Raw genomic sequence first — 26,808 nt, 5'->3', positions numbered from 1 at the left:
TCGAGGTCGCTATAAGTCCTCTCTCCGCCATACACCTACACCAAGTTCTGCTCCCTGTTCGAGGTCGCCATAAGTCCTCTCTCCGTCATACACCTACAACATCAAGTTCTGCTTCCTCTTCGAGTTCGCCAAAAGTCCTTTCTTCGTCATACACCCACACCGAGTTCTGCTCCCTGTTCGTGGTCGCCATAAGTCCTCTCTCCGCCATACACCTACACCAAGCTCTGCTCCCTGTTCGTGGTCCCTTTAAGTCCTCTCCTCGCCATACACTTACACCAAGTTCTGCTCCCTGTTCATGGTCGCCATAAGTCCTCTCTTCGCCATACACCTACAACAACAAGTTTTGCTTCCTGTTCGAGGTCGCTATTAGTCCTCTCTTCGCCATACACCTACACCAAGCTCTGCTCCCTGTTCGAGGTCGCCATAAGTCCTCCCTCCGCCATACACCTACACCAAGCTCTACTCCCTGTTCGTGGTCGCCATAAGTCCTCTCTTCGCCATACACCTACAGCAACAAGTTCTACTCCCTGTTCGTGGTCGCCATAAGTCCTCTCTCCGCCATACACCTACACCAAGCTCTACTCCCTGTTCGTGGTCGCCATAAGTCCTCTCTTCGCCATTCACCTACACCAAGCTCTGCTCCATGTTCGAGGTCGCCATAAGTCCTCTCTTCGCCATACACCTACACCAAGCTCTGTTTCCTGTTCGAGGTCGCCATGAGACTTCTCTTCACCATACACCTACACCAAGCTCTCCTCTCTGTTCGTGGTCGCCATAAGTCCTCCCTCCGCCATACACCTACAACAACAAGTTTTGCTTCCTGTTCGAGGTCGCTATTAGTCCTCTCTTCGCCATACACCTACACCAAGCTCTGCTCCCTGTTCGAGGTCGCCATAAGTCCTCTCTTCGCCATACACCTACACCAAGCTCTGTTTCCTGTTCGAGGTCGCCATGAGACTTCTCTTCACCATACACCTACACCAAGCTCTCCTCTCTGTTCGTGGTCGCCATAAGTCCTCCCTCCGCCATACACCTACAACAACAAGTTTTGCTTCCTGTTCGAGGTCGCTATTAGTCCTCTCTTCGCCATACACCTACACCAAGCTCTGCTCCCTGTTCGAGGTCGCCATAAGTCCTCCCTCCGCCATACACCTACACCAAGTTCTGCTCCCTGTTCGAGGTCGCCATAAGTCCTCTCTCCGCCATACACCTACAACAACAAGTTTTTCTTCCTGTTCGAGGTCGCTATTATTCCTCTCTTCGCCATTCACCTACACCAAGCTCTGCTCCCTGTTCGAGGTCGCCATAAGTCCTCCCTCCGCCATACACCTACACCAAGCTCTGCTCCCTGTTCGAGGTCGCCATAAGTCCTCTCTCCGCCATACACTTACACCAAGCTCTGCTCCCTGTTCGTGGTCGCCATAAGTCCTCTCTTCGCCATACACCTACACCAAGCTCTACTCCCTGTTCGTGGTCGCCATAAGTCCTCTCTTCGCCATACACCTACAACAACAAGTTCTACTCCCTGTTCGAGGTCGCCATAAGTCCTCTCTCCGCCATACACCTACACCAAGCTCTACTCCCTGTTCGTGGTCGCCATAAGTCCTCTCTTCGCCATACACCTACAACAACAAGTTCTACTCCCTGTTCGTGGTCGCCATAAGTCCTCTCTCCGCCATACACCTACACCAAGCTCTACTCCCTGTTCCTGGTCGCCATAAGTCCTCTCTTCGCCATACACCTACACCAAGCTCTGCTCCATGTTCGAGGTCGCCATAAGTCCTCTCTCCGCCATACACCTACACCAAGCTCTACTCCCTGTTCGTGGTCGCCATAAGTCCTCTCTTCGCCATACACCTACAACAACAAGTTCTACTCCCTGTTCGAGGTCGCCATGAGACATCTCTTCACCATACACCTACACCAAGCTCTCCTCCCTGTTCGTGGTCGCCATAAGTCCTCCCTCCGCCAAACACCTACACCAAGCTCTGCTCCATGTTCGTGGTCGCCATAAGTCCTCCCTCCGCCATACACCTACAACAAGCTCTGCTCCCTGTTCGAGGTCGCCATAGGTCCTCTCTCCGTCATACACCTTCAACAACAAGTTCTGCTTCCTGTTCGAGTTCGCCAAAAGTCCTTTCTTCGTCATACACCCACACCGAGATCTGCTTCCTGTTCGTGGTCGCTATAAGTCCTCTCTCCGTCATACACCTACACCAAGTTCTGCTCCCTGTTCGAGGTCGCTATAAGTTCTCTCTCCGCCATACACCTACACCAAGTTCTCCTCCCTGTTCGAGGTCGCTATAAGTCCTCCCTCCGCCATACACCTACACCAAGTTCTGCTCCCTGTTCGAGGTCGCTATAAGTCCTCTCACCGCCATACACTTACACCAAGCTCTGCTCCCTGTTCGTGGTCGCCATAAGTCCTCTCTCCGTCATACACCTACACCAAGTTCTGCTCCCTGTTCGAGGTCGCTATAAGTCCTCTCTCCGCCATACACTTACACCAAGCTCTGCTCCCTGTTCGTGGTCGCCATAAGTCCTCTCTCCGTCATACACCTACACCAAGTTCTGCTCCCTGTTCGAGGTCGCCATAAGTCCTCTCTCCGCCATACACCTACACCAAGTTCTGCTCCCTGTTCGAGGTCGCCATAAGTCCTCCCTCCGCCATACACCTACACCAAGCTCTACTCCCTGTTCGTGGTCGCCATAAGTCCTCTCTTCGCCATACACCTACAGCAACAAGTTCTACTCCCTGTTCGTGGTCGCCATAAGTCCTCTCTCCGCCATACACCTACACCAAGCTCTACTCCCTGTTCGTGGTCGCCATAAGTCCTCTCTTCGCCATTCACCTACACCAAGCTCTGCTCCATGTTCGAGGTCGCCATAAGTCCTCTCTTCGCCATACACCTACACCAAGCTCTGTTTCCTGTTCGAGGTCGCCATGAGACTTCTCTTCACCATACACCTACACCAAGCTCTCCTCTCTGTTCGTGGTCGCCATAAGTCCTCCCTCCGCCATACACCTACAACAACAAGTTTTGCTTCCTGTTCGAGGTCGCTATTAGTCCTCTCTTCGCCATACACCTACACCAAGCTCTGCTCCCTGTTCGAGGTCGCCATAAGTCCTCTCTTCGCCATACACCTACACCAAGCTCTGTTTCCTGTTCGAGGTCGCCATGAGACTTCTCTTCACCATACACCTACACCAAGCTCTCCTCTCTGTTCGTGGTCGCCATAAGTCCTCCCTCCGCCATACACCTACAACAACAAGTTTTGCTTCCTGTTCGAGGTCGCTATTAGTCCTCTCTTCGCCATACACCTACACCAAGCTCTGCTCCCTGTTCGAGGTCGCCATAAGTCCTCCCTCCGCCATACACCTACACCAAGTTCTGCTCCCTGTTCGAGGTCGCCATAAGTCCTCTCTCCGCCATACACCTACAACAACAAGTTTTTCTTCCTGTTCGAGGTCGCTATTATTCCTCTCTTCGCCATTCACCTACACCAAGCTCTGCTCCCTGTTCGAGGTCGCCATAAGTCCTCCCTCCGCCATACACCTACACCAAGCTCTGCTCCCTGTTCGAGGTCGCCATAAGTCCTCTCTCCGCCATACACTTACACCAAGCTCTGCTCCCTGTTCGTGGTCGCCATAAGTCCTCTCTTCGCCATACACCTACACCAAGCTCTACTCCCTGTTCGTGGTCGCCATAAGTCCTCTCTTCGCCATACACCTACAACAACAAGTTCTACTCCCTGTTCGAGGTCGCCATAAGTCCTCTCTCCGCCATACACCTACACCAAGCTCTACTCCCTGTTCGTGGTCGCCATAAGTCCTCTCTTCGCCATACACCTACAACAACAAGTTCTACTCCCTGTTCGTGGTCGCCATAAGTCCTCTCTCCGCCATACACCTACACCAAGCTCTACTCCCTGTTCCTGGTCGCCATAAGTCCTCTCTTCGCCATACACCTACACCAAGCTCTGCTCCATGTTCGAGGTCGCCATAAGTCCTCTCTCCGCCATACACCTACACCAAGCTCTACTCCCTGTTCGTGGTCGCCATAAGTCCTCTCTTCGCCATACACCTACAACAACAAGTTCTACTCCCTGTTCGAGGTCGCCATGAGACATCTCTTCACCATACACCTACACCAAGCTCTCCTCCCTGTTCGTGGTCGCCATAAGTCCTCCCTCCGCCAAACACCTACACCAAGCTCTGCTCCATGTTCGTGGTCGCCATAAGTCCTCCCTCCGCCATACACCTACAACAAGCTCTGCTCCCTGTTCGAGGTCGCCATAGGTCCTCTCTCCGTCATACACCTTCAACAACAAGTTCTGCTTCCTGTTCGAGTTCGCCAAAAGTCCTTTCTTCGTCATACACCCACACCGAGATCTGCTTCCTGTTCGTGGTCGCTATAAGTCCTCTCTCCGTCATACACCTACACCAAGTTCTGCTCCCTGTTCGAGGTCGCTATAAGTTCTCTCTCCGCCATACACCTACACCAAGTTCTCCTCCCTGTTCGAGGTCGCTATAAGTCCTCCCTCCGCCATACACCTACACCAAGTTCTGCTCCCTGTTCGAGGTCGCTATAAGTCCTCTCACCGCCATACACTTACACCAAGCTCTGCTCCCTGTTCGTGGTCGCCATAAGTCCTCTCTCCGTCATACACCTACACCAAGTTCTGCTCCCTGTTCGAGGTCGCTATAAGTCCTCTCTCCGCCATACACTTACACCAAGCTCTGCTCCCTGTTCGTGGTCGCCATAAGTCCTCTCTCCGTCATACACCTACACCAAGTTCTGCTCCCTGTTCGAGGTCGCCATAAGTCCTCTCTCCGCCATACACCTACACCAAGTTCTGCTCCCTGTTCGAGGTCGCTATAAGTCCTCTCTCCGCCATACACCTACACCAAGTTCTGCTCCCTGTTCGAGGTCGCCATAAGTCCTCTCTCCGTCATACACCTACAACATCAAGTTCTGCTTCCTGTTCGAGTTCGCCAAAAGTCCTTTCTTCGTCATACACCCACACCGAGTTCTGCTCCCTGTTCGTGGTCGCCATAAGTCCTCTCTCCGCCATACACCTACACCAAGCTCTGCTCCCTGTTCGTGGTCCCTTTAAGTCCTCTCCTCGCCATACACTTACACCAAGTTCTGCTCCCTGTTCATGGTCGCCATAAGTTCTCTCTTCGCCATACACCTACAACAACAAGTTTTGCTTCCTGTTCGAGGTCGCTATTAGTCCTCTCTTCGCCATACACCTACACCAAGCTCTGCTCCCTGTTCGAGGTCGCCATAAGTCCTCCCTCCGCCATACACCTACACCAAGCTCTACTCCCTGTTCGTGGTCGCCATAAGTCCTCTCTTCGCCATACACCTACAGCAACAAGTTCTACTCCCTGTTCGTGGTCGCCATAAGTCCTCTCTCCGCCATACACCTACACCAAGCTCTACTCCCTGTTCGTGGTCGCCATAAGTCCTCTCTCCGTCATACACCTACACCAAGCTCTGCTCCCTGTTCGAGGTCGCCATAAGTCCTCTCTTCGCCATACATCTACACCAAGCTCTGCTTCCTGTTCGTGGTCGCCATAAGTCCTCTCTTCGCCATACACCTACACCAAGCTCTGCTCCATGTTCGAGGTCGCCATAAGTCCTCTCTTCGCCATACACCTACACCAAGCTCTGCTTCCTGTTCGAGGTTGCCATGAGACTTCTCTTCACCATACACCTACACCAAGCTCTCCTCTCTGTTCGAGGTCGCCATAAGTCCTCCCTCCGCCATACACCTACAACAACAAGTTTTGCTTCCTGTTCGAGGTCGCTATTAGTCCTCTCTCCGCCATACACCTACACCAAGCTCTGCTCCCTGTTCGTGGTCGCCATAAGTCCTCCCTCCGCCATACACCTACACCAAGTTCTGCTCCCTGTTCGAGGTCGCCATAAGTCCTCTCTTCGCCATACACCTACACCAAGCTCTGCTCCCTGTTCATGGTCGCCATAAGTCCTCTCTCCGCAATACACCTACAACAACAAGTTTTGCTTCCTGTTCGAGGTCGCTTTTAGTCCTCTCTTCGCCATACACCTACACCAAGCTCTGCTCCCTGTTCGAGGTCGCCATAAGTCCTCCCTCCGCCATACACCTACACCAAGCTCTGCTCCCTGTTCGTGGTCGCCATAAGTCCTCTCTTCGCCATACACCTACAACAACAAGTTCTACTCCCTGTTCGAGGTCGCCATAAGTCCTGACTCCGCCATACACCTACACCAAGCTCTACTCCCTGTTCGTGGTCGCCATAAGTCCTCTCTTCGCCATACACCTACAGCAACAAGTTCTACTCCCTGTTCGAGGTCGCCATAAGTCCTCTCTCCGCCATACACCTACACCAAGCTCTACTCCCTGTTCGTGGTCGCCATAAGTCCTCTCTCCGTCATACACCTACACCAAGCTCTGCTCCCTGTTCGAGGTCGCCATAAGTCCTCTCTTCGCCATACATCTACACCAAGCTCTGCTTCCTGTTCGTGGTCGCCATAAGTCCTCTCTTCGCCATACACCTACACCAAGCTCTGCTCTATGTTCGAGGTCGCCATAAGTCCTCTCTTCGCCTTACATCTACACCAAGCTCTGCTTCCTGTTCGAGGTCGCCATGAGACTTCTCTTCACCATACACCTACACCAAGCTCTCCTCCCTGTTCGTGGTCGCCATAAGTCCTCCCTCCGCCATACACCTACAACAAGCTCTGCTCCCTGTTCGAGGTCGCCATAAGTCCTCTCTCCGTCATACACCTTCAACAACAAGTTCTGCTTCCTGTTCGAGTTCGCCAAAAGTCCTTTCTTCGTCATACACCCACACCGAGTTCTGCTCCCTCTTCGTGGTCGCCATAAGTCCTCTCTCCGTCATACACCTACAACAACACGAAACCTCACTCACAACAGAAAATATGGAAAATAAACAAATATTGACTTCCAGGCTTTGTGTCAATATTTTATCCTTGGTCAGTATCGAAAGCGAGAACTTTTGAGAGATGCAAAGTTATCATACGTTAATATCCTTGTTCAGTATCGAGCGGAGTAATACGAAAATATCACAAATGAATATCCTGGGTCAGTATATAGGCGTGAGAACCTCGGATAGATACGCATATGAAATGAAGAAGTTGTTATCCATAAATTGTCTCTAGCCTTGTTATCCATAAATTGTCTCTAGCCGTTACAGTAAATAAAGATGTTGCCCATAAATTGTCTCTAGCCGTTACAGTAAATAAAGATGTTGTCCATACATTGTCTCTAGCCTTTACAGTAAATAAAGATGTTGTCCATACATTGTCTCTAGCGTTTACAGTAAATAAAGAAGTTGTTATCCATAACTTGTCTCTAGCCTTTACAGTAAATAAAGATGTTGTCCATATATTGTCTCTAGCCTTTACAGTAAATAAAGAAGTTGTTATCCATAACTTGTCTCTAGCCTTTACAGTAAATAACGAAGTTGTTATCCATAAATTGTCTCTAGCCTTTACAGTAAATAAAGAAGTTGTTATCCATAACTTGTCTCTAGCCTTTACAGTAAATAACGAAGTTGTTATCCATAATTTGTCTCTACTTTATTAATATCCGAGGTCAGTGTCCGAGGTCAGGGGTGATGTTCATCACTTTGCCACTGGTGGTGGGAGGCCGAGTTCAAGATGGGATGAGAGAGATTCGAACAGGACCCAACATCTTCAACTGCCACCACTACACTAAAGAATATGTTGATAAAAGAAATGTGATATGACTATGGACTATTGACGAGTCACAACATGTCACATAGCCAGTAAGTATAAGCGACACATCTCTCCATTAGAAATCTCTGCCAAAAGAACGGCCCATTGTATCATATCATAAGCAAGTGTACACGAATCACTATCAAATGGCGATGCTACCAGATGTTCGGGAAAATGTGAGCGTATCTTGCCCCACAAAAGCATGCAAAGAAAAGTTGGTTGTTCACCTAAAAACAACACGGGAAAATATGGTACAAGTCAAAGTAGGGAATTGCATTGGAGATCATTTTTGAAAACATTCTGAAGAATGAACTTGAACTTGATAACTTTCAAGACTCCCGATCAGTCTCGCTCCAGGTTCATCATCTCTCGTGAGAATTTACGTCGTTTTGAGGTGAGATGAAATTAGGATTAACGTCGCGTCCAAGATTATTGCACTTATATAGCGACGTGCATGCACGTGTTTGTGTGTGTGGTTGCTTGTATTAGTCCGGACTGATGCTCACTGAGATACCATGCCGCAGTTTAACATGAATACCCCACTCAGACACAGTGTACTGACTCCGAGCCGACCAGTCCTTGTTTTAGCCCCTTAATGCCGAGCGCCAGACAGAGTAACAACAAGTACCATCTTTTAACGTCTTTTGTATGACGCAGCCAGGGATCGAACCCCGGACCTTCCGCTCGCCGGGCGGATGCTCTATCACTGGACCACGGACGCGGTCACCGTCCCAGCTGATTTTGTTGAGCGATTTGTAACCATGGGTGAGCCACGTTGACCAGTATCAGCCAGAGACTTAACAACAGTCTAAGCAGTGGAATGTGATACTCGCGTGAAATACACGTGTGTGATACACGTGTGAGATTTTCGTGTGAAATACTTGTGTGAGATTCGTTTGTGAAATACTCGTGTGAGATACTCGTGTAAGATACATGTGTGAGATACTCTTGTGTGATACACGTGTGTGATTCTTGTGTAAGATACACGTGTAGGATACTCGTCTGTGATACACCTGTGAGATACTCGTGTGTGATACACGGGTGTGATTGTCGTGTGAGATACTCTTGTGAGATACCTGTGTTAAATACAGGTGTGTGATACACGTGTGAGATACTCGTGTGAAATACTTGCGTAACATACTCGTGTGTGAGATACTCGTGTGAGATACCCGTGTGAGATACCCATCCATCCTGCATACCTATCTGATCACCTTCAGTAACTGCAGCTTCACATTACAAACATTGTGAAGCAGCACCATACCACAATATCCCGTACGACTATCAAGCACAAAGAGGCATGGGTTTCTTCTTAAAGACGTAGTGATAAATCCATTTGTGATGTCTGTTGCTCCAGATTTACATCCCTATATCGTCGCTGACGCCTTCACAGTCATATCCATGGCAACCCAGGGTTTGTCTGACTTGACCCTGTACTGACGCCTTCACAGTCATATCCATGGCAACCCAGGGTTTATCTGACTTGTCCCTGTACTGACTCCTTCACAGTCATATCCATGGCAACCCCGGGTTGGTCTCGGTGTCCGCATGACTGCATTGTCTCTGTCCGATCCTCCTTGTTGATATTGGGGCGGTGGGGTAACCTTGCGGTTAAAGCTTTCGCACGTCACGCCGAAGGCCCGCGTTCGATTCCCCACATGACTACAATGTGTGAAGCCCATTTCTGGTGCCCCCCGCCATGATACTGCTGGGATATTGTTAAAAGCGGCGTAAAACCACACTCGTTCGCTCGCTCCTTGTTGATATTGCCTACGGTTCTGCTCACCTCGCCGCTGTTCCTGATGAAGTTAATTGTAGAGGTGTTTGTATACAGATTGTGGTGATGGTCACCCGCTGGTCACCCACTGGTCACCTCTCTCCCCCGCACCTCGTTTCCCGCGCGTGTTTGCTGACGTAATCCCCCTCTCACATGTGCATCCAGGGGGAGGGAGACGGCAGCAAACGTCTGCCACATGTCTCCTCCCCAAGCTCTATTAACCCGCGCTGCGGGTGACTGGCGGAAGGCAAAACACAGAACTAGGTACCGGGTGTCAGGGCGCTGCAAGGTTGACACCCCACCGGAAGTGCTTGCCGCCATGTTTCCCCATCTACACCTCGTCTTAATGTCCTGTGTCACGATCCCGCGACCCAATCACCTGACCCGGAAGTGTACATCACTGAACGAAAATTGTACCTCTTTAAGAACATAACGTGATTAATTGTACCTAACTGTGTCGCTTTGCTTACTACTCGGTAACCCCAGTTTTAGTGCAATAATTGATGAGAAGTTACGTATGTTTTTCATCTGTTTGTTCTTTTAAGGTGAACTACCTACAAAAACACACTTTGAAGTTAGTAGAAGTTCAAAGCGCTTGTAGTAAGAGAATCTGTGTGATGTGCAGTTTATTTTATGTCAAGTCATAAGGGGCCTTTGGAGGACAGTATTCAAATATAAGGTAGATAATAAAAAACTAATAACTTGTTATTTTTATTTAATGCAAATCTCGAAACATGTACTTCATGAAAATAAAATATAATTTCATGAATAAAATGAAATTATCTGGAATTTCGGCTGAGCTGCTGCCTTGATGAAAGTATGCCTTTATCGTTGAGTCAGAGATGCTGGGAATACTTGCAGTTGGGTTTATCTGACGCGGGACAACGTGTGATACAAACGCCTATTTCGAGTTAACCACTGTGTGTCACGAGCTCGAGCTGACTGACGAGATAAGGGAGAATGCCTCTGATCTGTGCGAGTTCCATACCTGGTTTCCTATCAGCTCGACAGGAGTATTTCTGGAGTCGTGTCTTCAGTAAAAGAGGCTAAAAATGTTCAATATGAACATCCGTTCTTAAATGTGACAGAAGAGATTTTATCAGGCCACTTTCAGCCATATATCAGCCATATCGAGCCATGTTCCAGACATACTGACGTATTGATGAGCTGTGTTCCAGACATACTGACGTATTGATGAGCTGTGTTTCAGACATATTGACGTATTGATGAGCCGTGTTCCAGACATATTGACGTATTGATGAGCTGTGTTCCAGACATACTGACGTATTGATGAGCCGTGTTCCAGACATATTGACGTATTGATGAGCTGTGTTCCAGACATACTGACGTATTGATGAGCTGTGTTCCAGACATATTGACGTATTGATGAGCTGTGTTCGAGACATACTGACGTATTGATGAGCTGTGTTCCAGACATACTGAGGTATTGATGAGCTGTGTTTCAGACATACTGACGTATTGATGAGCTGTGTTCCAGACATATTGACGTATTGATGAGCTGTGTTCCAGACATATTGACGTATTGATGAGCCGTGTTCCAGACATATTGACGTATTGATGAGCTGTGTTCCAGACATATTGACGTATTGATGAGCTGTGTTCGAGACATATTGACGTATTGATGAGCTGTGTTCCAGACATGTTGACGTATTGATGAGCTGTGTTCCAGACATACTGACGTATTGATGAGCTGTGTTCCAGACATATTGACGTATTGATGAGCTGTGTTCCAGACATATTGACGTATTGATGAGCCGTGTTCCAGACATATTGACGTATTGATGAGCTGTGTTCCAGACATATTGACGTATTGATGAGCTGTGTTCCAGACATATTGACGTATTGATGAGCTGTGTTCCAGACATATTGACGTATTGATGAGCTGTGTTTCAGACAGATTGACGTATTGATGAACCGTGTTCCAGACATATTAACTTATTGATGAGCTGTGTTCCAGACATATTGACGTATTGATGAACCGTGTTCCAGACATATTGACGTGTCGATGAGCTATGTTTCAGCCATATCGACGTGTAGGGAGATAGGCAGATATTAGGGAGGGAGTTAGGTGGATCGTGTGTAGGAAGGGAGATAGGTAGATCGTGTGTAGGAAGGGAGTTAGGTGGATAATGGGTAGGAAGGGAGATAGGTGGATAGTGGGTATGAAGGGAGATAGGTGGATAGTTGGTAGGAAGGGAGATAGGTGGAAAGTGGGTAGGAAGGGAGATAGGTGGATAGTTGGTAGGAAGGGAGATAGGTGGAAAGTGGGTAGGAAGGGAGATAGGTGGATAATGGGTAGGAAGGGAGATAGGTGGATAATGGGTAGGAAGAGAGATAGGTGGATAGTTGGTAGGAAGGGAGATAGGTGGATAATGGGTAGGAAGAGATATAGGTGGATAATGGGTAGGAAGAGAGATAGGTGGATAGTGGGTAGGAAGAGAGATAGGTGGATAATGGGTAGGAAGAGAGATAGGTGGATAATGGGTAGGAAGGGAGATAGGTGGATAGTGGGTAGGAAGGGAGATAGGTGGATAATGGGTAGGAAGGGAGATAGGTGGATAGTTGGTAGGAAGAGAGATAGGTGGATAATGGGTAGGAAGAGAGATAGGTGGATAGTGGGTAGGAAGGGAGATAGGTGGATAATGGGTAGGAAGGGAGATAGGTGGATAATGGGTAGGAAGGGAGATAGGTGGATAATGGGTAGGAAGAGAGATAGGTGGATAGTGGGTAGGAAGAGAGATAGGTGGATAATGGGTAGGAAGAGAGATAGGTGGATAGTGGGTAGGAAGAGAGATAGGTGGATAATGGGTAGGAAGGGAGATAGGTGGATAGTGGGTAGGAAGGGAGATAGGTGGATAGTGGGTAGGAAGGGAGATAGGTGGATAGTGGGTAGGAAGGGAGATAGGTGGATAATGGGTAGGAAGAGAGATAGGTGGATAGTTGGTAGGAAGGGAGATAGGTGGATAGTTGGTAGGAAGGGAGATAGGTGGATAATGGGTAGGAAGAGATATAGGTGGATAATGGGTAGGAAGAGAGATAGGTGGATAGTGGGTAGGAAGAGAGATAGGTGGATAATGGGTAGGAAGAGAGATAGGTGGATAATGGGTAGGAAGGGAGATAGGTGGATAGTGGGTAGGAAGGGAGATAGGTGGATAGTGGGTAGGAAGTTGTAGGTGGGGGAACATCATGCTGGTCGGTATTACCGCACCTGTCGTCATTGTGAGGACATGGAGCCGGCCAAGAGAACCTGACCAGGTCACAATTCTGATGAGCGAGCAGGTCATGTTTTAAACCACTGTTAGTTCTGCAGCCAGTTCACAACATAGGGAAATATTTACCAGGGCGTACCGATCTGGGGAATCGAACTGGTTATGCGATTGACGAGCGGTCTGTAACTAATCGAGTCTGGACCAGACAATCCAGTGATTGACATCATGAGCATCGATCCACGCAATTTGGATACGATGACATGCATCAACCCAGTCAGCGAGTCTGACCACCCGATCCCTTTAGTCGCCTCTTACGGCAAGCATGCGTTGCTGAAGACTCTTAAACTGTAGCAATCCTGGGAAAGTTACAATCGTTCCTATATGTTCTGGTGCAGTTGCATATTAAATGTTGCGCTGATCGGAATCGTGGTAAATTCTTGAAATTCCTCTGCCCAGTGCTTGATCTCATTAGAATACAACGTTACTTTGCGAAACTCTCGGCTGTTGTGGCGATCACAAGTTATCGCGGCGCGGAATGCCGAACACGGCAGTGTAAGGAGCTCCTGTGCCTTAACCAAAGCAAGCATTTACCTAGAATGCTTATTTTCAAATAGAATCTGACTGGAGAACACTGAAGGGCCATCCAGCACCCCTTCACCCTGGAACAATAGTGATGCCGAGGAGGCGGTGACGGACCCGACAGGTGTGTTCCGAGTGCACAGCCTGAAGATGGGTGCATTGGAGGTCATCCTTCGTTACATCCTGTATACACAAACCACGTGATTGAGTTACATTCGGAATCAATCGGGCAAAGCCGTAAACCTTTCAAGCTGAAATGTTCACGGTTATATTTTTAATTTTAAGCATGACGCGTTACGTTTGGTGCTAAGTAAACACCTTCTCTAAATATACAGAAGGTATTGTTGGAAAGCATGATTTATGCTGCAACAGCAGGAAGGCAGTTGGTGGATGTGACCAAGACAGAGTTTTTAGGCGCTAAACGGAAGTGGGATACATCAAGGTTAAGTATGGGTCATAATGTTTCGCTGTTAGTTATGCTTTAAGTAATTATATGTAATTACCGAGTTAATTAAGTGTTGGTTTGTTCACAAGATTGATCATGCATGGCCTTAACAAGCTGAGTTGGTGTGGAGAAGTTGGCAGAGATTGGAATACCACTTGGCTCTCGGCGCGACCACCTCGGCGGGGTTGGCAGAGTCAACAGTGCAATATAATGGATAGCGCTACAACCCGACTGAAGGCCACAGCTGCACCACACGGGGCTCACACAATGTAGTTTGTCTTTAAAATTGACTGCTCCTGTCATTATGGAGGAATGTTCTTTCAACGGGGCTTTGATTTACGCCTTTAATGCACTATTTCTGTGATGATTGTTACTGTTTAATGCAGGGGAAGAGGGGTGGATCTCGTCTAGCTCTCAGAAAGGATGTGTTGGTCCTGGGTTCGAGTCCTAGAGCCGAGCCGATTATAACCCTTGGTCTGCTGGTTCAGTGTGAGAGCTAGTCCACGACCTGCGTCTCTTGGCTTCATTCGCCACCACGTTTGCACTCCGTGATACAACTGAGATGTTAAACTCAGCGAGCTCCGATGGGTTTCTGTATTACTCATCTTACCCCGATGGGGTTCTCTACAATGACCCAACTTACCCCGATGGGTTTCTGTATTACTCATCTTACCCCGATGGGGTTCTCTACAATGACTCAACTTACCCCGATGGGTTTCTCTGTGACTCAACTTACCCCGATGGATTTCTCTACAATGACTCAACTATCTCCGATGGGGTTTCTCTACAATGACTCAACTAACTCCGATGGGTGTCTCTACAATGACTCAACTATCTCCGATGGGTTTCTCTATGACGCAACTTACTCCGATAGGTTTTTCTCGAATGACTCAACTATCTCCGATAGGTTTCTCTAGAATGACTCAACTTACTCCGATGGGTTTCTCTAAAATGACTCAACTATCTCCGATGGGTTTCTCTAGAATGACTCAACTTACTCTTATGGGTGTCTCTAAAATGACTCAACTATCTCCGATGGGTTTCTCTAGAATGACTGAACTTACTCCGATGGGTGTCTCTATAATGACTCAACTTACTCCGATGGGTTTTTCTCGAATGACTCAACTATCTCCGATGGGTGTCTCTAAAATGACTCAACTACCTCCGATGGGTTTCTCTAGAATGACTCAACTATCTCCGATGGGTTTCTCTAGAATGACTCAACTATCTCCGATGGGTTTCTCTAGAATGACTCAACTTACTCCGATGGGTGTCTCTAAAATGACTCAACTATCTCCGATGGGTTTCTTGGGCAGTTCTTGCAGTGGGGAGGAGACGGGTAAATAGTTGGGAGTTCTTGGGCAGTTCTTGCAGTGGAGAGGAGACGGGTAAATAGTTGGGAGTTCTTGGGCAGTTCTTGCAGTGGAGAGGAGACGGGTAATTAGTTAGGTTTCTTGGGCAGTTCTCACAGTGGAGAGGAGACGGGTAAATAGAATGATGTTCTTAAATAGTACGATGTTCTTGGGCAGTATGCATTGGAGAGGAGACGGGTAATTAGTTAGGTTTCTTGGGCAGTTCTCACAGTGGAGAGGAGACGGATAAATGCTACAATGTTCTTGGGCAGTTCTTGCAGTGGAGAGGAGACGGGTAAATAGTTAGGTGTTCTTGGGCAGTTCTTGCAGTGGAGAGGAGACAGGTAAATGCTACAATGTTCTTGGGCAGTTCTTGCAGTGGAGAGGAGACGGGTATATACTACGATGTTCTTGGGTAGTTCTTGCAGTGGAGAGGAGACGGGTAAATACTACGATGTTCTTGGGCAGTTCTTGCAGTGGAGAGGAGACGGGTGAATAGTACGATGTTCTTGGGTAGTTCTTGCAGTGGAGAGGAGACGGGTATATACTACGATGTTCTTGGTCGCTGTGGAGAGGAGACGGGTAAATACTACGATGTTCTTGGGTAGTTCTTGCAGTGGAGAGGAGACGGGTGAACACTACGATGTTCTTGGGTAGTTCTTGCAGTGGAGAGGAGACGGGTGAATAGTACGATGTTCTTGGGCAGTTCTTGCAGTGGAGAGGAGACGGGTGAATAGTACGATGTTCTTGGGTAGTTCTTGCAGTGGAGAGGAGACGGGTAAATACTACGATGTTCTTGGGTAGTTCTTGCAGTGGAGAGGAGACGGGTGAACACTACGATGTTCTTGGGTAGTTCTTGCAGTGGAGAGGAGACGGGTAAATACTACGATGTTCTTGGGTAGTTCTTGCAGTGGAGAGGAGACGGGTAAATACTACAATGGTCTTGGGTAGTTCTTGCAGTGGAGAGGAGACGGGTGACTAGTACGAAGTCCTTGGGCAGTTCAGAAAGAGGATGGATAAATAGTGCTGTGTCCATAGCCAGTTCGTGCAGTCGTGACAAATCCGCACTGAATGAAGAAACGGATAGGGTTCGGGGCCATTAGCTGCATGACGGCTATGACTGTAGCCCATACCAACCCTTGTGTCGGACTAGAACTAAACGCGCCCTCGAAGACCACACACTCTTACAATTGGTCTACACGCCTCATGGCCCAACGTTCTTATCCTTCGTTGTGACCCTAGAGCCCCACGCCATAGTAGCCACCCATCTATTGCACGGTCACTGCCATATTATGATAAACCTTGACAACGCATACCTATTTGGACGTATTCCTTCACTTCAAACCTCAACTTTGTTAAAGCCTATTCCTGCGCATGACAGCCGTCTAGTTCCCGCGTCATTTAGTTTAATTTCATCAACGGTCAGGTTCCCTTCGTTCAGGTCACGTGATCTCAAGTGGCCCGTGCACATTCTGCCGATTTACGAAAGTAACTGGCGTCGTCACGCCCATTTACCCACTTGACAAACACCACGCGTCATCCCAGAACCCCTTCCCCAACCACCCCCTACCCCCTCCTCCCACCCCCTCCCGGAATCCCCAGTCTTCCACGGGCTAGGAGGTCTCCTCGCTTGGCCTACTGGGAACAAGACTATTTGTTATGGTCGTCGAAGCTTCGAGGCATGTGTGGCTGGTCTGGGTGAACTCTGGAACGGTGTGGGGATACCTGCCGCATTGTACCCGGGAATACACAACAATAGCTCCCGTATCTACACCACGTAACACAAGCCTGGATGGAAACACGAGATGTCTACCCAACACTGTTTTATAGAAACGATTACATGAATGTAGTCAACAAACCACGATGGAAATGCATCGTTGTTTAAACATAATGGTTCGAGAACTCTGGAATGCAGTAATTGTCTTTTGTTACGTGGCCAACATACAAACACTGTACTCGAATTTCAGACATTCTTTTCATAAAAATAGATTTTTCTGTATTTATCTATAGAACAAATGCTATTAATGCTACTAAATACGAGCAATGCTGTCGGTTCCGTGGTTTTAACACTTACGGCCGTTAATAGATTTCCAATTTATCCATCAACGTTATCAATTATACCCTATGTTCGGATTCGTTGAGTATTTAAAAATATAAAAACACACACTGGACTGCGCATTAGTAAGCAAGCCTGGGTTAATCCCGGTGTCTGGCTTGTTGATCCTAATTCATGTAGCTCACCCGTTTCTCCAGATAATGGTATCAAGTGTGTCTCATATGACCGTTTGAACATTTTACCACTTCGGCAGCCCGATGAACAGTGTGCACTGATTGTGGGAACATACGAACATAAATATGTATAAAATATAAATATAGATATGTAATCAAGGACACACATACGCACGTTGACAAACACACTCACGTATACTCGCACACACACGCGCACACGCGCACATGCGCGCGCCCACACACACACACACACACACACACACACACACACACACGTGTCTTGTTTCGGGCGTGTGAACTAAAACTCATCACGTTATCATGTTGCAGTGTTCGTATGATTTTCGAATGTGCGATTTATTTCATACTCATTTTATCTTCGTAAAGGTGGGCCCCGTGAAGATCCGGGGTAGAATAGGTCTTCTGCAACCCATGCTTCTCGTAAGAGGCGGCTAACGGCGTCGGGTGGTCAGGCTCGCTGACGTGGTTGATCGATCTAAATTGCGTGGATCGATGTTCATGATGTCAATCACTGTATTGTCTGGTCCAGACTCGATTATTTTACAGACGCCGTCATATAGCTGGAATATTGTTGAGTAAACAACAAACAAACAAACAACGTAAAGGTGGCTGGGATTGCTTTAAAACTCCCCCTCAGTGAAAAGCCCAGATAGGGTGCCTTATAACGAAGCCAGGACTAACATTAAGTCCCAGAAATAAAGTTGTTTTTTAAATATCTACTAAATGTAGAATTAAAATTCAAAAGGAGTGCCAAAACGATACTTAATTCCAGGCCTAGAACTGAGGCAATCTAGACTTACCAAATCATTCTAGATTTAAGTTGGATTCCTATATATAGATATATTGTCTAGGGTCTGGGAGAGACTAAACTTGGCCCACACTACAGTTGTACGTCGAGCGATGATAACAAGCCCCACCGCACAGTGGTAGAATGTAGATAAATATACTGTTTTCAATGTAGAGCTAGTTTACCTGAAGATTTAAGCGCGCTAAATAAGAATAGTCATCGCATACTTATGAATGTGAGGTGAAATAGGAGTTTAATTCGCGTTCAAGTTTACTGCACTCAACAGAGCACATGTAGCGACGTGCATGCACGCGTGTGTGTGTGAGCATTTGTGTGCGCTTGTACTAGTCCGGACCGATGCCGATTACATAGTGCTAGCCTACTGAGATACCATGCCTCAGTTTAACATGAATACCCCACTCAGACACAGTATACTGACTTCGAGCCGACCAGTCCAGGAAGGGTAACAAGTACCATCTTTTAACTTCTTTTAGTAAGACGCGCTTGGGAATCGAACCCCCGACCTTCCGCTCTCCGGGCAGACACTCTAGCACTAAACCACGTCGGCCTCGTCATCGCATGACGTACCACTACCTACTGGGCCTACTTATAAGGCATCATCACGTGACGTACCACTTTGGGCTGGGCCTAGTTATAAAGCATCATATCTTAACGTTTCACTGTGGGTTTTTTAAGGCAATATAAAACAAGAAAATAAACATAAATTTAGAATCACATTTACGAAAAGACACATATAAATGAATAATATGAAATAAATCGCACATTCCAGAATCATACGAACACTTCAAACGACATGTTTTAGTTCATTTACCCGAACCAAGACGCATGCGTGTGTGTGTGTGTGTGTGTGTGTGTGTGTGTGTGTGTGTGTGTGTGTGTGTGTGTGTGTGTGTGTGTGTGTGTGTGTGTGTGTGTGTGTGTGCGCGCGCGTGAGCGTGCGTGCGTATGTGAGTTATGCTTTGTTTACATGTCTATATCTTTGAACCTATACCAAATTTGTATGCAAAATTGTATATATGTTTATATTCGGGTTTTTCCCACAATCGGTACATATTTCATTTTAGAGCGGTTCAATCTTCATGTAACCCAGTTCCACACTGAAAACACAGTATGTTTAGCTCCTAAGTATGGATAGGTTTGCGACTAATACCGATATAAGTCTCCGGGATAGGGGGATATATCGTCGTTTCCACATAGTGCATGTGTCTTACCATTGTACTTCGTGGAGTTATGTCTAAAAGTATTGTGTTTAAGAGAGTAATTAACTTAGACATTGATACTAATTTCAAAATATTTTTCCTCATTTTGTATATTGGGAAAGGGTTTTTTTCCACCGAAAAGGTGACACAGTTTAGTTCACCCTCACTGCGAACACAGCCCATCACAGCTTGATGATCTGAAGTATGTGTGGACTGAGTCAAATCAGGCGGTCATGGTCCCTGACGCCTGGAGATGATCACACAATCTGGTAGACTGAGCTAATATCCCTCAAATACCATCTGCCATCACCCATTTGCGCATGCGTGAATGAGTCTGATCAGCAGCAGATGACCAGACTAACAGACATTCCGGCGCAGGCGTGTTGGGAATCTAGGCCGGAAGTTGTGGCCATTCCACGTCACTAACGACAATTTGTGTCAGGTGGCCGCCACGTAATGAAGCGTGCAGCACGTGCCGTGACGTCATTTATGTCGCAGTCTCGCTCCGAAGCCTTAATTAGTTTTTAGGCAGTCATATTTCTCTCGTTAAACGTTGGGTTCATGGTTCCCCAAACAGATGTTAGTTTTTCCAAGTTTTCCCTTGTGCGTGAATTAACGTTATTAAGTTCGCATAGGTCGACACAAGGGATATGGTCTCAACTGTTTTTATCTTACAGTCGACTTCGCATTTAAAAGAGTTAATCGGCAACAAGCCAGTTGATAATTACTTGCAATTGAAAGAGGGAAATCACAAAGACCAATGTTGAGTGTGGTGGAAGGTGTGGGGAATTCTGTAGATAAGCATTGTTTTGAGGAGTGAAATTTCATGGATGTTACAGTTAATTTGTAAAATGTGATTCACTTAGGCATCATATGAACTGCCTAAATATTTCAGTCATTTTACAAATTGACTGAAAGATCTGTCCATTTTATAATAATATTATTTATAAGTTTAAAATGGCTTTAAAACATCACAAAAGATGCCAGGATTTGAAGCCAAAATATAAATAAATAGCTGTCACCGAATTATATACATTATGTACTTTACAACAGAAATCTGTCACAAAATTATATACAAGAACCTAACAAAAGAAATCTATCACAGAATCAGAATTAAATATTATATGAACTTCACGACAGAAATCTGTCACAGAATTGTATCTATAGTTCTGTTGCAGATTTCTGTTACATACATTTCAGTGGTTTTGTTTATTTGTTTACTGTAAAGTTACTCGTGACCTGACTGTTCACCTGATCTGCCGTCAACTGTTTTTGGCCGGACGTCCGGCAGCGTTGCACGCTGGGTATTATATGGCGGTATATAAGCCGGTGTGTAACGCAATCCAAGGCAACTGTACCCGCACCTGGCTTCATCAACACCGCCCGCTGGAGTCAAGGGAAATGATGTAGTCGTCAAGCAGTTTAGAAGCGCCGTCCCTGACAGCATCTCATGTTATCTTCACTGACAATCGACAGCAACGTCACATTCCTCGGCAACTGTACAAGCTACTATGTCATAATTAGAAACAAGTGTGTCGAATGTGTACACATCAATCACAGAAGTAAACCGAATAAATATGTGTAGCATGTATGTCGAATGTGCAGACATATTTAATACAAGCACGTAAGTCAAATGTGCAGATATCAGAGAAATCAAATTATATCCAAATGGTTACAACGCCATGACGTCATGGGATATATTTACTAGCCGTGCAATATTAATTTATATAACAATTAACAATCCACAACAGGGTGTATTCAACCACCGAGAATAAATAAAATCCGCGTAGGACGCGCTGCTGACACTGTAGGGAGGAGGAAGAAAGGTGTTATCAAGACGGAAGATATCAGCGTTTTCACACCAGACCCAGCGCTCACTCTCGCGACCTCGCGTGCAGGAAATTCCTCTGGCACGTGCGTGCAATACTAGAGCAATATTTCTGTTAGAAAAGGGCTGACGTATGATAGCATCTGGCACCAGGCGGCTACGTGGCCACCGTGTCTGGAACCAAATGACCACTTTACTCGAGCGGAGAAGATGGGAGTTATGGCGATTTGTCGAGTCCGATAACCTGTGATGTATTACTCAGATATGTGTTTGATGAGCGTTTGGTGGAGGCCGGAGATGGCGAGCGGTTAAAAAGAATATACGCACTGTAAATGTCTTCACAGTATGGAGTGCACGCCGTTACTGCCGGAGACGTCAGTGTGATGTGTTTGTAAGTCGGGGCCATATTTACGTGTATAATTCCGGGGTATCAACCACCGGCGGAGGGGAAACAAGCTCTGTCCACGACTGTAGGGCTCAAAGTCGGGCTAACAACTACACTGTCGAGCAAAAGAAAGTATACACATGAAAATTGGATTTGACAAAAAACTTACAAACGTTATGAAAACGTTACTTAGCTAAATACAGTCACCGAAACAGCAAACTTTTGGCCAAAAAAAATGATACCCGTAATACATCATAGTCAAGTAACCATTTCATGGGTATATGCTTTCTTTTGCCCGACAGTTTATTGATTGTCGCAAATTGGCTGCCCACTGACTGTTATTCATGTTCTAATGCACAGTCTGTAGTCTGTGGCGTAGCTGCTCTTACTCACTCACTCACTCACTCACTCTACCAGTGAAGATTCGGGTTAGAATTGATCTTCAGCAACCCATACTTGTCGTAAGAGGAGACTAACGGGATCGGGTGGTCAGGCTTGCTGACTTTGTTGATGCAGGTCATCGTATCCCATTTGCGTGGATCGATGTTCATGATGTCAATCACAGGATTGTCTGCTCATACTCGATTATTTACTCAGCTTGAATATTGCTGAGTTCGACGTTAAACAACAAACAAACTCACTCGCTCTTTATAGATATACGTGTTTATAAATACACAAGACTAACGTCCAACAAGCTTCTACCACAAAATTTTCACGATCACATTCATGAATAAACTTAAAACACCTAAACAGTCTCCCACTTGAGAACTGTGAGCAGACCTGACACCATGTCCTCTGGCCGACAGTTGCTGCAGGAATCACGAGGGTCCCCCACAATGGCGCCGCGAGTAGCACAACCTCCTTACCCTATTATGTGCAATTACGCCACACACAGATCAGTTCCCAGTGTAACACAAGCGTGTTGCAAACACAGGCCTGGCGGAATGGTCACCTCCGAGGCGCCATTGCAGCCCGTCCAGACACACTGTCTTTCCCAAATTTACCAGGGTCAAGTTTCCACATTACCTCAATTAAGTATATAGGGCTAATTTCATATGAAGAGAAACGTGATTTATGCATCCTTTATGATAAACCGTCAAGCCTATTCAAAGTGACCTGATGTGCATTTATATCTCCTGCATGCGTGTCTACAAACCATTTGGCCAGCCTAGTGGAAGTCGGGACCCCTAGTATTACCACCTAGTGGTTTGTACGAATAAGTGTTACTGTCATGGCTATAGACAGCCCCGACACTACTCACACTTGCAGTGATCTGGATAGGCTTAGGAATCTTAGTTCGGGTCAAGAGCAGAGTTTGGGCTCCCTTTTGTATACACGGTGACAGCTGCGCACGACCGTGTAAGAATTATTGGACGGTTGATGGACTCCAACCTCCATCCATTGAAGGCTGCTGGCAGGGTTTCGCCACGCTCCTGGCGCTGGCTACCGACAATGGCTGGTATTTCAATGAGACAGAATTCTGTCAGCACTGCCCGTCTCCGTGATCATCTCCTCTCTCAGGACGCTAACAAATCCTTTCAGCGCCCCTTACATCGAATCTCACACCGACAACCCCAAACCCGCCGTCAACATAGTCGTCCCTCCGCCGTCAATATTACCCACCCACCCCGCCGTCAACATCACCGACACCATCAACGTCAACATCACAGACATCCCCGCCGTCAACATCACCGACTCCCCTGACATCAACTTCATCGGTTTATAGCCATCAGCATCATATTCACGCTCTGTTAAATTCTGCATAACAGTTCATTACATGTCCACACAATTAACATTCCTTCAAAGACAAAACATTCTTCTTCTCGCAGTAGCTTCAAATAGTACGATGTTCAGGCATCTTAATTAAATGTGTAACACATTACACTAATAGTTTTTTATTCAAATAAGTATTTTTCTCAGGTGGCTCTTAACCCTTTGCCCAATACACTGGAATCGGTCAAGACGACTAAGACTAATCCGGATCTCTGTCAATGGTTGAACGCGCGGTGAGGTAACCTTGTGGTTAAAGTGTTCACTCGTCACGCGGAAGACCCGGGTTCGATTCCCCACATGGGTACAATGTGTGAAGCCCATTTCTGGTGTCCCCCGCCGTGATATATCTGGAATATTGCTTAAAGCGGCGTAAAACCACACTTACTCACTCACTCACTCACTCACTCAAAGATTGAACCTAATTACGGTCCCAAAATTAGTTCGTTAATAAATCAGTAATCTGTAAATCATGTAAATGACGTTCTCAAATCCCGATTTATGTTTCACACATCCTGAAAGGTGTTCTCAACATAAGGCAGCTGGTTCCGCTGTAAGGGTTCGAATCCAAGACCATCACCATTCCCGTGCTCGTGGGTTTTGTCGGCGTTAACCCGAACCCACATCCATGTAAACCACTATGACCTACAGTGGGGTAACCAGGCCATCCATTTGACCGCGCACCTTTCTATCCGCCTAGATGGGCGCTCATTCGAACGCCGGTGTATATACATTTCTCGTATCGGCCGTGCACAACATGCAACATATTTCGCGCGTGCTAGATCGCGCATGATGACCCGAGATATGGCGTCTGACAAGCACGCGGAGGTGTCGAGAGCGCGTGAGGTAAAGACTTTGAAGTGGAGAGTGAAGGATTCCTCTCGGCCGATGGCCCATCGTGTTCCGGGGTATAAAACACGATGGCAGTTGCCGTGATGGGCTCGGACAACGTATGCCGGGGAAGAAAGGACTGCGGCTCTTTGAAGTGGCCACTCAGGACTAGAAACATAACTTCTGAATTCCTAAGCTTAATTATAGGTATGTAACTTTCAAGTGGGGCCTCCGACTGTCGTGTACTTAAACCCTGCTCTCAATAACAAACAGTCATTGAATCGCACTACTGATGATAGTCTTCACTGTGAACATGACGGCCGATTTGATTATCCTTAACCGTTTGTCTGGGGGATTCAGTACGCAGGACCAGGAAGCTAGAATCACGGGGATTTTCCTATTACCCACCCCACGTCCCGTTCCAGCTCTCGCGATGTCTTGTCGCGGGGTAAATACGATAATACCACGCTGATTCAACGACAGGGGGAGATGATTTAAATCCGCGTGTACTCCTTTCATTCTGGATGTTTCTGAAATGGAATGACATAAAATTTCACTCGGACATAAAACTCGGGTTAAGTTGTAGACTACACGTAACGGGAAATTTACGAGAATCTCTCAAACTGTGAGGCTGCGGTAAATATCGGAGATAGCCGAATGTGCAACATAGCACCTCCGCAGCGCCCCCCTGGGAAGATTCTAGATGATTAGCAGCCAATTTTTCTAGGCTTATCTCGCAGATTTCTTATTCATTTTGCTCAAAAGGCTGAGGCAAGTATGCTTTTAAACCACATTAGCAAATCGGTCTTGCTATCTGACATTCGCCCCAGGCCCCAACCTTCGCCGTCTGTCTCATGCAATAACTGCATCTTCATATCAGCCGCAAAATGGCGGCAAACAAGGCCCCACCCGGAGGATGTGCTCTGAAAACGATTTCTCCTATCTCCTAAAACCGTGAGCTGCGATCTCAGTGAATGCTGCATTTCAGACGAGGATCTCCGGGGATCAACCAGACCAATATGGCGTCACGTAGCGAGCGGCACCGAGGCGGGGGCTTCCCGCCACTCTGCATGTAACAGACGACAGGACGAGAGAAGGAGACGGGTGGTATGTCCTACGGCATTGCCGAACTGTCAAGGGAAGTTGTGTAAATGTCACCATGAGATAGAAAGACTCAAGGTTGCCGTTTAGCCACGAGCTCTCCAAACAACGCATGCTTTCAGATGTTGCACGTGCTAAAGGGGCATAACCCTAACCCAGCAACTTCACGCCGCTAGGTGGCGGGTGCTAAGTCCCGGAAGTTGGGGCTATGATGATTTTCCTGTGCCTGTTGTTCCGACTGTAAACATGAGGACAATGTTTATTTGAGACCCTCTCTATTTTCATATTACCAGATGTCGATAAATAAATTATATTATGTGGAATAACAGTATCGAAGGTGCTACAGGAACACAGGGTATTAGGAACACGTGTGTTGGGGCTTTGATGGATAGGCAGACGCTACGGTGGCTTATATGTGTCGATAGCAACGTGCATCTCCGCATCAGTAGCAACATCACGGGGACGACCGCTGGGAATCCAGCATTGCGGAAGTGTTGCAGTGTATTATGTCAATGCGTGGAATGCCTTCGTCAAGTAATTCTGCGTTTTGTTTTACGCTTAGATCCGCACACCATCTCAAACAGTTATGGCTTCTATTACGTGTCTTTTTTAAAGGCCAATACAGTAAACTACGTTTATAACGAACACACTTAATAACGAACTGACAGATATAACGAACTGGTCTTTTGGCCCCGGCAGTTTGCTGTATATATGCCTATAACGAACTACGATCATAACGGACTGAAAATAGTGGCCCCCTTGAGTTTATTATAACCGTAGTTTACTGTAATTATTTTGTTTGTTCAGAATGTAAGGTATCTGTTACCAATCACTTAATATGTGTTTGGCCAATGTTTTTATGATATACAGATGTACAGTATTCTGAAAATATACTTAATTAATGTCGATTCGTCGTGTTTCCTGTGTGTGTTATGTCAGGAATATTGGTAAAATCGGCGTAAAACGTTGTTCACTCATTCCTTGTGTAGCGGCAATAAAGTTTCCGAGTAGCTTGATGGGATTCGAACCACGGACTTTCTGATCTGAGGTCGGACGCCTTGTCCGCATGACCAAAGAGGTTAACCCCGTCAGCAAGCTGACAAGTTTAGGATGTCATCTATATTATGACTCCAGGCCCTGCTACACTTAACAATTGTTGTATATTTTTTTAATGATGCCAGGTTTAGTACACCTGCTTCTCCGTTGACAACATGCCATGACAACTCTGGAGCTGGTGGCCTTGTAACGTACATCTTCCCGGCCAGCACCCGGCCAGGAGTGACAGATCCCAAACTCCCCTACAACCCCCTCCTCTGCCGTGCGCATTTCAGATACTGCCCGTTGGTTCCACCAGTGGTGTGTGGTGGCCAGGTGAGACGGGCATTATACAGATCTATAGCCCCACTAATTGACGTAACTATGGCAGCCGGGGAAAACAACTCAACTCAGGACGGTGACAAATGCTGGCCGATCACAATCAAAGGTTGGAAATGCACGCGACAAAT

Source organism: Haliotis rufescens, unplaced genomic scaffold (assembly GCF_023055435.1).
Source record: "Haliotis rufescens isolate VD_foot unplaced genomic scaffold, xgHalRufe1.0.p SCAF_20, whole genome shotgun sequence".
NCBI lineage: Eukaryota > Metazoa > Mollusca > Gastropoda > Lepetellida > Haliotidae > Haliotis > Haliotis rufescens.
This window is presented reverse-complemented; position numbering follows the sequence as displayed.